General features: G+C 41.7%; 1 non-coding gene across 1 annotated transcript; it reads left to right on the top strand.

Moving 5' to 3' along the window:
* The first annotated feature begins 10,058 nt into the window (after nt 1-10,058).
* LOC140283310 (U2 spliceosomal RNA) lies at nt 10,059-10,249 on the top strand. The gene has a single exon (XR_011910017.1). It is a non-coding gene; the product is annotated as a U2 spliceosomal RNA (small nuclear RNA).
* The last annotated feature ends 1,852 nt before the right edge of the window (nt 10,250-12,101 follow it).

Genomic DNA, 12,101 nt, shown 5'->3' with positions numbered 1-12,101 from the left:
TGAGACAACGCCCTGGCACACAATCAAAAAAAAAAAGAGAGAGAGCGGTTTTGTGTCCCCACAGTCCATAATGTAGAAAAGAGAGAAAAAAGCCTTTCTGATTTGGTGTGTGTGCTCACAGTGCAGAGTGTAGAGAAAAGAGAGAAAAGAAAGCCGTTTTGGTGTCACGGGTGTTGTGACTTACACACACACATTTCTGAATTGAGAAAGGAAATTATTTTAGAGAAAGCACTAGAGTTTAGATCCCACATTTGTTGATAGGCATTCATTTAATTTTTCTTTTAATCAGTTTTAAAGTGAATACTAACTGAGAAATGAAAAAGGTGAAGAGTTTAGAAGCTTGGTTCAAGAGCAAAACTTGGTTTATGATCAGCTGAGTCTCTAAACAGAACAGCAAAGGGCTTCATCGAACATTTAAAAAAGATTCAGATTGTTAGAATATCCAGAATTTATAGGAATGGTGGTGATTACTCTTATTTTCTAGAATGGAAATAACTGCACCATGTCTGTTTTATGAATTTAAGGGGCTAAAAAGTTTTGTTCTCGTTTTTCTATGATTAACCGAATGTATGTGAGAGTCCAAACAGACAGAAGGGTTACGGCCGAGCGCTGGACCTTCCAAAAAAGATGAGACAGGCTGGACCTGTGCCATACTAGTTAAGACCTGCCTGTGGATAACAGGTTCATTAAACTCTCACATACACAAACTCACACACGTTCGCACACATACACCCATTCACACACACATTCTTGAACTTGCTGCAAGATTAAACATTTGCATTAACTGACTCCAGCAACTCTGAGTCTCATTGAGAGACTTTTCTCAACAATTGGGTCCTCAAACCAGATCTCAACGTTTTTTCCGCTTTCCAGGGTCGGAGCTGAAACCGTGCACGGGGGAGTCCAGTACTCCTAAAGAAAGACCCCCTGCTGAATTGCGGTAATTAGGGGCCAGTGTCCACTGAAAGGGGGAAAAAGGGACGAGATCATACTTTTGAATCAATGGCCAGAAGCCATTGGCAGTGCAGGCATCAACAATAATGGTGTTATTTCACCCATTAACACTTAAGGTACCTCATGCAGTGGCTGTGATATGGTTACTTAACAAAATATCTTTACCAGACATCTCTCCTACATAACAGTTTTTCTTTCACAGCCACACCTTGTTGTCGAGAGATGTGCTACACTTAATCCATCCACACTGCTACCTACCCCACAGATGGAAAGCCTCATGATTGCATGTCAGAAATAACCATCAGTGTTTTACCCAGGCCAGACTTAACTGATATACGTTATGAAAATGCAGAAATAACTATATTTATTCAACAGGTCAAGCAAAAAACCCTGATGGCACAAATGCTACAGGATTTGCAGTAGTAACAGAAACTGAAGTTTTCTTAAAACAACCACTACCAAAAAATTACTCGAATTGGTAGCTTTAACTGAAGCTTGTAAATTAAATAACAAAAAGGTTGTTAACGTTTACACTGACAGTCAGTATGCCTTCTCAACTGTACATGTGTTAACACAGCATTGGAAAAACAGGTATGTAGACATCCACAGCTAAATGTATAAACTACAAATATTTTAGCATTATTAGATGTTATTCAATTGCCATCTACAATAGACTCGTATGAATGACCGGAAGGAAAACCATACTGCCAAAGAATTTGTTTAAATATGCTGCAGTATTGAGCCACGGACCATGTCATGTCTCAACAGGAGGGATTGAAGCAATAATGAACAAGGTTTTTACAGCATATGGTTTTACTAATTATTGAATTTTTTTTTTTAGAATAAATAAATGAATAAAGTTTTGTCTAGCAGGTCAAATATGTGCAAAATACATTCCACAGGGCAATCTAAGACCAAAACGAAGATAATTCCCTAAGCCAGTGTATCTTTTTCAACATATTTGTTTGGATTTCATTATTTCATTATTGTGTAGATTTCATTGAACTAAATAAATGTTAAGGGAAACGATTCTGCTCAGTGACAACAGAGGTTTTTACCAAATGGTCTGAAATATTTCCATGTGCACAAGCAGATGCACTCTCTGTAGCAAAATCACGCGTAAAATAACTCATTTCTAGATTTGAAATTCCTGAAAAGATCTTCAGTGATAATTTGACACACTTTGTAAACAATGTCATCTCACTGATGGCAAAGAACTTAAAATAGACCTTAGAAACCACTGTGATATAGAAGGTTTCGCTAACACATTGGAATTGTTTTACTATTTACATATGCATGTGCAGTGAAGAATTGCTTGCTGCTGATAAATGCAAAGAAGAACAGCTTACACATAGATGCTCACATATAGGCTGCTGAATGCAATGAAGACCTGCTTATCCAGTAAAGTTCAATGTCAATGTGTAATATTCAATTAGGATTTGCAAAACAGTGAAGTTAAACAATGAATGGGTCCATAGTCGGCATGAGAAGACTACAGGAATATTTACCTGGGTGTACGTTCAAACAGAGATGAGAAAATTGCGATAAATTATTGTTTGTTTGTTTGTTAGTATGTATATGAATGTTATGTGTATAAACTGTGTTGAGTTATAGTTACTCAGTAGTGTCTCAGTGAAACAACCGACGGGGGAAGCCTTGCGGTGACAACAAAAGCAGTGTTTTACTGATCAGTCAAGTTGCTCCAGTGTACTCCATACAAACTGGTTGGCTACTGAAGGGATAGAAAATGGGGAATACTTGTTTTAAAGCAAACAAGGAATTAGATGGGAAAAATACATGTTTTAACGGGACCCAGACAATATTATATAGATGTCGCCACTGAAGTAAAGAACATTTACGTGGGATGGTGTGAGGGTCCTCGTTTGGCTGACGTTCGCCGATGTGCTCGCCATGCTCAGAACCAAGTTGAGACACGTAAGACAACCAAAAGGGACAAGTGTGAAAAGGAGCTGCATTTGGCAACCATGACCATGTATTACGCAGTTGGTGTAAACAGAGGACGAGGCCGAAGACGTGGACGTGTGGGAGAGGAGGTCGAAATGGGCCACGCCAGAGCTATGATCCGAATATTTGTTTTTACTGTGGCCAGACTGGACACTGGAAGAAGGACTGTCCACAGCTAAAAAGTGATGAAATTGGGCAAAAGGCTGACTGAGGGTGGGAGGCAGGTTCTGGACGTCACGCGGCAGCGGAGCCTCCACTAATGGGTGATAACACAAACACACTCACACATTTTTCCTGCTCTGTGTAGTGAAGCAACGCTTGCCGACTGTGATTCACGTAGTAAAGTTTTGCATGCTATTTCCGTCCTAGAGCAAAGATATTTCTCTCAGAATATAGGAACTTATGTTCATCAGTAGTGACGTCAGGGGAGTTTGATTGTCCTCCAAAGTTAAGTGGAAACCACGTTTACTGTATGTCTGCATCAGGCCAGGTTGTGAAGGAGAAAATGACAATGCCCATTGCGTGTTGTCACTCCCGATGAGCTCTCCTTCAAACACTCATTTTTGTTATCAGAGTTGTGTCCCATTAACCTGATGGGCTGTGATCTCATGTGTAAATTAGGCATTATTTTAACTTCTACACCAGAGGGTGTTAAGGTTATGTTACAGCCTGACAAAGTTTTCACAGCAGTGCAGTTTGATTCATCGGCACTTACATATGCTTATGAGTGGAAACTTCCCAGCTCTCCTTTTTCACAACAACTAGTGGAAGAAGCAAAAGCGTTAGTTTCACCCCTTTCTGATTTCATGCAACCTGCTGATTTGCACTGCACATCACACATTTCTTTGGGGGCTGACAATGACTATGAGAAGAAGTGAAAAAATATGTGCGCCTACTTTATTGGCTGTGTCGCTCACTCCAGAGCACTTCGATTTTTTTAATGTTTGTGGTACTCGCCCTCACATTTCCTTGGCCAAACGTACACACTGGCAGTGACAAGGTGTGGGAGAGTTTGTTGCTACATGTCAGAAAGAAATGGAGTGGACTGTTTCACCTGCTGATCCAAATTTGATGTTTTCTGAACGATTGTCAGCATACAAAAAAATATTTTTGAGTACAATGCATTGTCAAAGAACTGTGGACTTAATTCCTACCACAGAATCACATTTTGAAGCATGTTTTTTATCTGAAACAGATTTGTCTTCGATACCCATGTTGGCTGAAGTGCCCAATGATCTTTGGGCTAAGAGCAAATATGATGTGGGGTTGATAAAAGGCTGTGAACCAGTAATTGTCACCCCTAAATCAGACTTTTGTCGATGTAAAAAACAATACCCTTTTAAGCCTGAAGCAATTAAAGGGATTAAACCTGTTTTTCAATCTTTTCAGAAAACAAGCGTTATTGTTCCTTTTGAAAATTCACCTGTGCTTACTCCATTGTTTCCTGTTAAAAAGATTAAAGATGCTGGCCAGCCAGATGAATGGCGTTTTGTACAGGACCTCCAAGCGGTGAATGCTGCAGTTCAGCCACATGCTCCTACTGTGCCCAACCCACACACTATTTTGTCTCAAATTACATCAGATGCACAGTTTTTCTCAGTGGTTGACTTGTCGCCAGTGCACCCTGATAGCCCATTTTGGTTTGCTTTTTAGTTTGAAGGGAGATCTTGGACTTTTACCCGGTTATGCCAGGGGTACTGTGAAAGTCCCACTATTTACAATGCTGCCCTCAAAGCTAGTCTGGATTAACTTCAATCAACCACAGGCTCTGCTCTTTTGCAGTATGTGGATGACATCCTTTTATGTAGTCCATCTAAACAACAGTGTGAAAAAGACCAAATGACTCAAATAACTTTCTTGCTTTCAAAATTTTTCCTCTAGTGACGCTGACTTAGAGAGGGATGAAGATAATCATGTTTAATTGTTCATGTTTTGATTGTTTATCATTGGACCCTTTATTACTATGATGCCTGCATTTTAAACTCACGTTGTGTGCAAATGCAGGCTGATGTTTTACAGATAAAGTTATTATTTTCCTTGTTTCTTTTGGGTTGATTAATATAATGGTATTATTATAATCAAAAGGGAGGAATGTAATGGAAAATAATTCTTATATGCATTGTATTGAGTGTTACTGTGTATAACCTGCAAATGACCGAGCTGCAAGGTACCACCCTGCCCTGTTTTCTTAAATTCCTCTTTACAATGGTGGGCTTGTTATAATGAGATAGGTGCACTTTAGGGGGGACAGGGTTAGGCTGGTATTTACGAGTGTGTCTGGGTAACCTCAACTGATGGTTGGGGAGGAAAGTTAGAAGAACAATCAATTATACCCAAAAACAGATGACGTGATGAGCGGGCAATATAACTGTGTGTTTTTGCTTCAGTGGTCAGAGCAACTCTGTATTCTGTACTGTGTTGTTCTCTCTTGCAAGATATTATTATTAAAGCCTCTTATCTCCTCACAAGAAAATAACTGACTCCCCAAATGCAAGTGTCAGGACAAATGATCAAACTTCTCCAAGCTTCAGTCTGCAGAGAAGTACAAGACAGGGTTGCTCACTTTCTCCCTCACTTTTTGCTATTTTCATCAAACCTTTAGCAGCTGCTATCAGACAAGATAGAAATATTAAAGACATCCAACCCCAAAATATTGAGCATAAAATAAGTCTTTATGCTGATGATGTATTACTTTTCCTTCAGAACTCACAGACGTCTCTCACTCACACGATCACACTCATAAATAAATTCTCAGCACTTTTTGACTACTCTATCAATTGGTCTAAGACCACAGTTCTGCCCATTAACTGTAGGGTCCAGAATATACCTGCGATCACTTTACAGTCAGGAAATATTAGATATTTAGGCATAAACATTTCCTCCAGGCTCTCAGAGCTAACAAAGCTAATTTATGTGCAATTATTAAAGACAGTAGAGGACAATCTCTCTCGTTGGAAGTCCTTACCTATATCACTTATGGGGAGTGTTACAACCATTAAAATGATGATACTACCAAAAGTTAACTATTTGTTCTCAATGATCCCCATAAAACCAACCTGCTACTTGGTTTAAGTCACTAGATTCATGCATCTCCAAATTTCTGTGGAAAAACAAACCACCACGTATTAGTTTAAAAACCCTACAGAAGACCAAGGACAGTGGTGGATTAGATTTACCTAATTTTCAGCACTATTCCTTAGCCAATAGGTTACGGTATATATCAAAATGGTTTAAACCTAGCCCAATAGATGAACATGGATAAATATAGAACAAGCATTGTGTGATAATCTGGAAATCTCTGACCTGCCACTTATTAGTCAAAACGTAAAAAATCACAAATGTTTCAAAAGCATTAACATCAGCACCTCTCTGACAGCCTGGTGGGAATTTCTTAAAATAACAAAGTCTTCACTTGTCCCGTGTAAGCTTACACCCATCTGGAACAATCCTGACATCCTGCAAAACAAAAAAATGCTAAACTTTACTCTATGGAAGATCAAAGGAATCAAACATCTGGAACATATAATCCAAAATGGACATTTTATTTCATTTGATGAGCTCATATCACAACATGAGATAGGCAGCAATAAATTCCTAGAATATCAACAACTTAAGTCTATAATAACAAAGAAATATATCCTCCACCAACCAGACTTACAACTCCCGATTAGGGTAGCAGAATTTCTAAGCATCTGCACCCCAAAACTACTATCAAAAATATATAAATTATTGTCTAAGATAGATGACACAATGTCTCTACCGTCCTCAAAATGGGAGGCAGATTTATCCATCAGTTCTAGTCATAGCTTCTGGCCACAAATATGTTTGAACACCTTCAGAATGACTCAAAATCCTAATTTACAGCTCATACAATACAAAATTCTTCATAGAACACACTATACAGGACAAAGGATGTTCAGGATGGGTCTAACACACTCAAACATCTGCTCACATTGCACAGATAACACACCTGATGATTATGCACACGCTTTGTGGTTTTGTGCGCCTGTCCAGAAGTTCTGGCTTGAAGTCTGTGCGGACCTGTCAACATGGCTAAAGTGTAGCATTCCTGCATGCCCCACACTGTGCATACTGGGTGACTTAGACAACATCAACGTGGAATTTAGCTTAGCACACATGATCCTCACAGTGTTATGTATAGCAAAGAAAACTATTCTCATGAACTGGAAAGCGAAGAACAATCTGTGTATTAACCAGTTTAGAAATCGCTCTGGGCGGTTGGGTGTGTGCTGGGGGGGGCTGTGTGGCTTCGGGCGTCTGGTGGTCTCTCGGGTCGTGGGGACCGGGTTGGTCATTGTTGGGGGGGACTGTGTGTCGGGCTTGGAGGGCAGTTTTGGAGGCTTGCGGGTGGGGCTGTCTTGCGGTGTGGGGCGGGGTCCCTTAGGGGCCTTGGGGTGGTGGCTGCTGGCTCTGTACCGGGTGACCGGGCCGCTCTGGCGTGGGTGGTGGAGCTGGGCCTGGACCTGGTGGCTTGCCGCTGCCTTGCGCCCGGGGCGGGGCCCTGCCTGTGCCTGGGGGGTCTGGGTTGCCCTGGACATGCCACAGTATGCGTGGGTTGGTGCAGGTCCTGGTGCCGGCCTTGTTGCTCTGGGAACTCCAAGGTGTCCGCAGGTGGTTGTTTTTTTTAGGGTGTTGGGGCGTGCGGTGAGGAGGAGGGGGTCTGTATGGGGGTGTGCTTTTCCCCAGTTGGGGGGGGCCTGGGGGGGCCTGGGTGATGGTGGGTCTCAGGCCCGGGCTGCTGCGACTGGTGTAACCGGGTGATTTGTTTGTTTGTTTGTTTGATTTTTGTTGTTGTTTGTTTGTTTTTGTAGAGGTCCTCCGGGGTGGGGTTGGGTTGAGTGGGGTGGGGCGGGATGGGTTCCTTCTGGGGGTACAGTAGCTCCCGGAATATGGTGACTGCAGGCCCCGAGCCTGGTGGACATCAGGCCCTCCTGCCCTGTGTTGGGTCCCAGGTAGCGGGGATGCCTATTGCAGCCAGTCTCTGGCTGCCCTCTCTGGGGTGGGAGGGACAAGGAGGATGAATTAAATATTCTGCTAGTTTATATATTGTAAACATAAACAATAAACATTTATAAAACTTCCCTTGGCAAAGCAAATCTGTTTGGCATAAAGGTATTCAGACTACAATTCTAGTGCAGCAAGTTCAAGAATGTGTGTGTGTATGGGTGTATGTGTGCGAACGTGTGTGAGTTTGTGTGTGTGAGAGTTTAAAGAACCTGTTATCCACAGGCAGGTCTTAACTAGTATGGCACGGGTCCAACCTGTCTCATCTTTTTTGGAAGGTTCAGCGCTCGGCCGTAACCCTTCTGTCTGTTTGGACTCTCACATACATTCGGTTAATCATAGAAAAACGAGAACAAAACTTTTTAGCCCCTTAAATTCATAAAACAGACATGGTGCAGTTATTTCCATTCTAGAAAATAAGAGTAATCACCACCATTCCTATAAATTCTGGATATTCTAACAATCTGAATCTTTTTTAAATGTTCGATGAAGCCCTTTGCTGTTCTGTTTAGAGACTCAGCTGATCATAAACCAAGTTTTGCTCTTGAACCAAGCTTCTAAACTCTTCACCTTTTTCATTTCTCAGTTAGTATTCACTTTAAAACTGATTAAAAGAAAAATTAAATGAATGCCTATCAACAAATGTGGGATCTAAACTCTAGTGCTTCCTCTAAAATAATTTCCTTTCTCAATTCAGAAATGTGTGTGTGTAAGTCACAACACCCGTGACACCAAAACGGCTTTCTTTTCTCTCTTTTCTCTACACTCTGCACTGTGAGCACACACAACAAATCAGAAAGGCTTTTTTCTCCCTTTTCTACATTATGGACTGTGGGGACACAAAACCGCTCTCTCTTTTTTTTTTTTGATTATGTGCCAGGGCGTTGTCTCACGTATTAGATTATGCTTAAGATACGAATGGGTTTATCAGTCACATCAGAATCCATACATACTGATCCTCCCGTAATAAAATGGTCGGATCTTATCAAACACACTTTGTTTCTTGTGACAAGTCAGCCAAACAGCGTATACACGTCAAGACACTGAATCAAGTTTGCCACAAGAACTCATAAGTTTGGCAGTATTGCTCTGCCGTCAGCAATTATACACCCATTTTATTTTCATGAGACATGTGCAGGCACCTGTTCATCTACTGTTCTATCACTATGAATTAGTTTATCTATTATCAATAAGGATACTTCTACAACTACTATCAAAGTATGTCCGGACTTCTTATGTTGTCAGTTGCTATATATGAATAAGTGGGTTGCTACTGAAAAGCATTAAGCATGTCACACAGCCCAAACATATAACATTTCAGGACACACCACACAGTTAACAACATCAGTGAAGCATGTCAAAGCCCAAACATGTAACATTCAACAGGACACTTACACAACACATTCAAATCAAACAGTCAGACAACATACAAGAACCTATACCCCAGCCGGCATTGCTCCCTGCCTATTTTCCTACAACTCACTATGTGTGCGCACACCTTTATTCACAAACTCTTCAACTTATACTCTTTTACCGAAGCTGCTACAGCTTGATTGGCCAAATACCCTTAGATCCTATTTCGGTGAATTTGACATCTGCCTTGCATGTAACAGATTAGTGGTTTAGCAGTTTAAATTTAGTTTGAGTGAAGGAATTCATTTTATAGCAAAATCCAAAATCGTGAAGAACTCATGGAAGTAAGCTTATTCTCGGATTCCTGAATCTTTAGATTTGCTCTTTCTTTTACTGCAAAGTACAACGTTGAGCAGCACTAATGAGTTGTTTCTATTTTTGGCAGGCTTTACCTTTGCGGAAGAAGCCCTTTCTGTCTGTGCAAAAGAAATCTTGTTACTGTGCAGAGTGACTTCTCTGAGTAGAGTCGCCTTACTTGTTGCGACTGTGCCGATGTTCGAAGCTGGAGTGCAAAGTTGTTGCTTGAATGGTGCTCGCTGAAGCGTGCGGTAGTGTAAAGTTATACCATTTAAAAGGGCTGAAGAGTGCTCAGTGCAGCGGGTGGGCGGAGGTGCAAAGTGACACTATGGCCATAAAAAGAACACCGCTACAAGTGCGCATTGTGCCAGGAAGGGCCCTCGAACGTGAACCAGTGGACAGTTATCGCTTCTCGGCCTTTTGGCTAAGATCAAGTGTAGTATCTGTACTTATCAGTTTAATGTCTGATGTGTCCTCTATGCAAGGACTACATATTAAATGGATTTGTATCAATAGGAGTTGAAAAAGGAGCTTGCTCCGTTCACTCCAAGCATCGACCCGGTACTGCAGTGCCGCTGGGAACGGTGCGCTCTCCTCTGTTCTTGTGAAAAAGCAAACAGCGGTGCAGGATGGAAGTTTCTTTTAATCTGCTGAGAAAAGAGAGTGAAAGAAATGCGACACCGAATGAGCGGTCAGAACAAAGCCTCAATACGGTGTTCCTGTGGTGTTTTTATAAAAAAAAAGGTGTGAATGCCCCATAGAAAACTAAAAGGTGGAGCGGAAGTGTTCGGCTGCAAGAAGGTGTGAATGTCCGACTATATTTGGTGAAAAGCAGGTGAAGCAAGGTCTGAATGCCCAACCTTACATCATCAAAAGCGAGATCAGAGGTTTTTGGCTGCAAGAAGGCCATAGTTTGCCAAAGGTGCGAATGACCGACTAAATATCAACAAAAGTGGGGGCGGAGGTCTTCGGATGCAAGTGGGTGTGAATATCCCACCATACAAGTATGGTGGAGAGGAAGCTGTGAATGGCCGACCATAGTTTGCAAAAAGCAGGTGAGAAAAGGTGCGAATGTCCAACCATACATGATCAAAACAGGGAGCGGAGGTGTTTGGCTGCGACAAGGTGTGAATGTCCACCCATAATTAATGAAAAGCGGGCAACAAGTAGGTTCGAATGCCCAACCATACATCATCAAAAGCAGGAGTGGATGTGTTCGGCTACAAGAAGGTTTGAATGTCCGAGCATAGTTTGTAAAAAGCGGGTAAGAAAAGGTTCGAATGCCCGAACATACACCATCAAAAGAGGGAGCGGAGGTGTTCCGCTGTAAGACGGTGTGAATGTCCGACCATATTTGGTAAAAAGTGGGTATGAAAAGGTTCGAATGCCCAAATTCGGCTGCAAAAAACTGTGTTCGGCTGCAAAAAGGTGTGAATGTTTGACTAAAGTTTGTAAAAAGCGGGTAAGACAAGGTGCGAATGCCTGACAATGTATGATCAAAAGCGGAAGAAGAGGTGTTCAGCTGCAAGAAGGTCTAAATGTCCATCATTAATTGCTAGAAAACATGAAAGAAAATTTTCGAAAATCAATCCGCACATGATCATAAGTGGGAGAGGAGGTGTTCAGCTGCAAGAAGGTGTGACTGTCCTACCATAATTGCTGAAAAATGTGTTAGAAACGGTAAGAATGCCGGACCATACATCATCAAAAGCTAGAGAGGTGGTGTTCGGTTGCAAGTAGGTGTGAGTGTCTGACTAAAGTTGAAATATATTAACAAAAGCGGGAGGAGAGGTCTTCGGATGAGTGGTTGAGAATTTTCAACTATAATCTATAAAATGCGGTGAAAAAAAAGGTGTGATAGAAACCTAAAAGGTGGAGCGGAAGTGTTCGGCTGCAAGAAGGTGTGAATGTCCGTCTATAGTTGGTGAAAAGCAGGAAAAGCAAGGTCTTATTGCCCAATCTTACATCATCAAAAGCGAGATCAGAGGTGTTTGGCTGCAAGAAAACGGGTAAGGTGTGAATGACCGACTAAATATCAACAAAAGTGGGGGCGGAGGTCTTCGGATGCAAGTGGGTGTGAATATCCCACCATACAAGTATGGTGGAGAGGAAGCTGTGAATGGCCGACCATAGTTTGCAAAAAGTAGGTGAGAAAAGGTGCGAATGTCCAACCATACATGATCAAAACAGGGAGCGGAGGTGTTTGGCTGCGACAAGGTGTGAATGTCCACCCATAATTAATGAAAAGCGGGCAACAAGTAGGTTCGAATGCCCAACCATACATCAACAAAAGCAGGAGTGGATGTGTTTGGCTACAAGAAGGTTTGAATGTCCGAGCATAGTTTGTAAAAAGCGGGTAAGAAAAGGTTCGAATGCCCGACAATGGATGATCAAAAGAGGGAGTGGAGGTTTTCGAGCATAGTTTGTAAAAAGCGGGTAAGAAAAGG

This window comes from Leuresthes tenuis, unplaced genomic scaffold, assembly GCF_036924035.1.
Source record: "Leuresthes tenuis unplaced genomic scaffold, fLeuTen1.0.hap1 SCAF_23, whole genome shotgun sequence".
In the NCBI taxonomy this organism is placed as follows: domain Eukaryota; kingdom Metazoa; phylum Chordata; class Actinopteri; order Atheriniformes; family Atherinopsidae; genus Leuresthes; species Leuresthes tenuis.
Note: the sequence above shows the minus strand (reverse complement) of the source record. Positions and strands in the feature narration are given on the sequence as shown.